Raw genomic sequence first — 4,448 nt, 5'->3', positions numbered from 1 at the left:
CGTCAAAAGCCGAAATGATTTCCTTTTTCATTATAAAAACAAGCGTGATGGTAAGTAGGCTGCCAACAGGTTAGTCCAACCAGGAAATATTTTCCCCAAGTCGCTCAGCCTTGTCGACTCAATCATCACAGCGAATGGCATTGTCGCGGGCCTCTGTGTAACCCAATCTGCATGTGACTATCAAGTAGCCCTTGGTGGTATGGCTTCAGACACCGGGGAGGGAAAAATGTGGCTTCCCTTTAATTAGTAAGTAAGGTAAGCAAACCTTTACAGAAACTCCACATCAGAGAGTCATGGGAACACAGGCACTCCGTTTAGTTCAAGAATGTGCAGGCCCTGCTCAGTGCTGAGCAGGCAGCCTGTGAGAGGGTGGCAAGTTCTCTGGTGGGGTTTTTGGTTCCTCCCTGTGACCGAGGACCCAAGTTCAGTCCTGCAGACAAAAGACAGGGACCCTGAAGGTGTTCATTGCAGCCAACATGCCACAGAGACATGTGTTACCTTGCACAAGGGCTTCTGCATTCCAAGAGGTTTCTGTACGCAGCAGCACTCACAATTGTTTTATCAGCATAGGACAGGTCCTTGCCGCTGTGAGGAAGGGAACTAAGACCACTTTTGGAGGGGTGGGTTATTGGGGAAACAGAGTTGGATGGTGAATTGTACATTTGTACATTTTTTCAGCAAGTATCCAGCAGGCATCTGCCATGAGCCAGGCACCGAGAAACAGCACAGACAGCAGAGGGGGACAAAGCACTCCCATGTGGCCTCAGAGGATGATAAGCACTATGAAGATAAACCTGCTGGGGAGTAGTCAGAGAGAAATGGGAAGGATGGATTATAGGGAGGTGATGTTTGAGCAGAGACCTTGGTGACCGGTAAAGTGAGTCTTGTAAAATAAGAGAGAAGGTTCTTCCAAGCAGGTAACTGTCCACTCCAAAGCCGAGAAAAGGGTACGCACAGGAGTGTTTAAGGAACCCCTAGAGGGCCCTTGTGCTGGAGAATGACGTGGTATGAGGCTATGAGGCTTGGGGTGGAGGGGTGTGGAAAGGTCTCTGGTTTGCTTTTCGTGAGTGGAAAGCTAAGGGGTTCTGAATGGGGCGAAGTTAGTTGACATACGGTGCATAGTGTGGTGGTAGGGGGGACACAAGACAGCCTCCAGGAGGCTGCAGCATGTGGGCCATGAGGGCAGTGACTTGGACCAGGCAGGAATGGTACAGATGGTGGAATTAACTGTGCTGGGATTGACTTTGAAGGTAGAGTTGACAGGATGTGCCAACGGCAGTCACCAAAGAGATATATCCAGGCAATCATTGTTTAATTCAGTCTTGTCTTCCCACCACCTGGTTCCTGCCCATACACCTACCAATGTTGTTTGGATTGAAAATGAGGTGTCCCTCAAGCTCAGACATTTCCCCTTCACCTGTTCTCCGACTACTCTCTCCCGTCCCTGAGGGAATGTTTGTCCTAGAAGGCAGCAACAGGAACTTTAGCACTTAATTCTTTCTTTGTTTTACATGTGTGTTATAGGAGATGCTCCCACCTGGAGTACAACTCTTGGAGGACAACTACTAGAATATTTTTTCACTCTTAGGCCCCCACAGTGCCTGACACAATGATGAGGATATGATAGGACCTGCGTACACATCCATAAAAAGTCCCCTACATACAAACCTTCAAGTTGCAAACTTTCAAAGATGTGAACATGCATTTGCATGTCCAATCATGTCAGTTAGTTCATGTGTGTGTCATACATTGTCACATGTGTGCATCCTCTGCAAGTGGTTGTGCTTTTATGCACTTTACTGTGCAGAACTATATAGAATACAGTAGTACAGTATCTTTATTTCAGGCCCAGGATGTCCAGAAGTAAGAGTGAAAGCAGTGGTGATGGAGCAGGTACTGTATAGCCATTGTGTTAGTTGAGTAGCTAGGCTCACTTTGTTGGACTTACAAACAAACTGGACTTACAAACGTGCTCTTGGAATGGAACCCATTTGTATGTAAGGGACTTACTGTATAAACCCAGGTGAATGAATAATGCTGAACAGACATGCAGATAACAAAAAGCAACTATGAGGTCAAGTTAATACTCATGTCAGATGCAAGTAAGGTCAAGACAGTTTCCCAAGGGCTAGCAGAGGCCCCATAAGGGTGGCTAGACATCCTCTCTATAAAGTAGCTTCTCAGGAAGTCTTACAAATCAGTTCAATGGACCTCAAAATAAAATAGTAAGGAGTCAGATAAATAAGCATGTTTGGGGCTGACAGGTAATATGTATGAAGCCAGCATCTTGGGTAGTCTTAGTTTAGAGTCCTGAGACCCAGTATTGTACCCTGATTGTCTCTTGGGAGCTAGATGAAACTTGGATGGCCATTTGCATGCAGCTCTGGTTATAGGTACATTCTCTTTAGCAAGTGAAGGGACAAACTGCCAATCTGGCAGATCTAGTATTTTCCCTGTTGGGGTTGGAAGAGAATGTTTCAAGTTATAAAGAAAGGATTAAGTTAGATAGGGCATTTTTTATCTTATAGGAATAAGTTTTTATTTCTCTTTAAGAGAAATGAGTAGAAGCATTTTTTATTTTAATATGCTAAAAACATGAATACAATTGCTCAAAAATGGTTGTGTTTCTTAGGAGAGAAAAATATATTTGGGTAGAGGCTCTATTTCAGACCCCAAACCTACTTTTATCCCTCTGGATAATAAGCTTTGTCTATTGCTAGACTTTCAAATTTAAGATAAACCATTTGATTATGAAATTATTTCATTTTTCAAAATCCTCAAAGAAAGAGGATAATAAACCTAGAAGACACTATGCTAAGTGAAATAAGCCAGACAGAGAAAGACAAATACTGCATGATCTCACTTATATGTACCATCGAAAGACAAAAAGTGAATACACAGACAATAAAACAGTGGTTATGGGGTTGGGGAAGGGAGGTGGAAAAGGAAATGGGGTATATAGGTCAAAGGGTACAAAGTCACAGACATGCAGGATGAGTAGGTCTAGGGACCTAAGGAACAAAATGAGAGCTATTGTTACAATATTGTATTGAACACTGGAAATTTCTGAGGGCAAATTGTAGGTACTGTAATGCAATGTAGGTGCTGTTATATAACCAGGTAACAATGTGAGATGAGGGTATATAAATTTACTTGATTATAGTAACCATTTCACCATGTATAAGTTTATCAAAAATCACTTTGTCCATGTTAAATATAAGCAATAAAAAAGAAAAAAGTGATATTTAAAAATTTCTGTAGCTTTAGGGGCACAAATGGTTTTTGGTTATATGGATGTATTGTATAGTAATGAAGTCCAGGTTGTAAGTATACCCATCACCCCCACCTGTGCACACTACCCGACAGGTAAATTGCCATCCCTCTTCCCTTCCCCACTATCCCCCTTTTGGGTTTCCAGTGTCCATTTTACCATTCTCTATGTTTTTGCAGATCCTTAGTCTAGCTCCCACTTATAAGTGAGAACATGTGGTATTTGATTTTCTATTTCTGCGTTATTTCACTTAGGATGATGGTCTCCAATTCCATCCAAATTGCTGCAAAAGACATTATTTCATTCTTTTTTATGACTGAAAAGTATATGTATGTACATATCACATTTTCTTTATCCACTGATCAACTGATGGACATTTAGGTGGATTCCATATCTTTGCAATTGTGAATTGTGCTGTGACAAACATAAACATATGAGTGCAGGTGTCTTCTTTGTATAATGATCCCTTTTCCTTTGGGAAGATAGCAAGTAGTGGGATTGCTGGATCAAATAATAGATCTACTTTTAGTTCTTTGGGAAATCTCCATACTGATTTCCATAGAAGTTGTAAGAAAAAAAGGATATTATAAAAAACATAATAAGCTCCCATTTAATGGTGAAATATTGAAATATTTTCCTCTGAGGTGAAGAAAAATACAAGAAGGTACACTATTACCACATCTTTCCAACATTTTATTTGCAGTCCTAACTAGTGCATTAAAGACAAAAAGAAAAAAAGAAGAAAAGTAAGGAGAGAGGGTGGAAGGAAGAAAAGAAGAAAGGGAGTTTGGGAAGGAAGGAGAGCAGAAGAAAGGAAAGATAATGTAAGAGAAAGAAATTTTAAAAGAAAAGCCATAGGAACTGTTAAGAAAGAAATAAAACTATCAGTTTCAAGTAAAATTATTTCTGTACATAGAATATTTTTAAAATTCTAGAGATAAATTATTAAAATCAATAAGTAAGTCAAGAAAGACTTCAGGATATAAGACAAATGTAAAATGATATAAAACCAATAATATTTTGATTTGCCAGCAACAAAGAAGATGAACATGAATACTTAAAAAGATACAATTTTAGTGGCATTAAAAATAATCAAATACCAGCCGGGCTCGGTGGCTCAGCATGTAATCCCGCGCCTTTGGGAGGCTGAGGTGAGTGGATTGCCTGAGCCCGTGGG

Source organism: Carlito syrichta, unplaced genomic scaffold (genome assembly GCF_000164805.1).
Source record: "Carlito syrichta isolate Samal-C Ts95f unplaced genomic scaffold, Tarsius_syrichta-2.0.1 Scaffold313176, whole genome shotgun sequence".
Taxonomy (NCBI): Eukaryota; Metazoa; Chordata; class Mammalia; order Primates; family Tarsiidae; genus Carlito; species Carlito syrichta.
The sequence above is the reverse complement of the archived record's forward strand: the minus strand, read 5'-3'. Positions refer to the sequence as shown.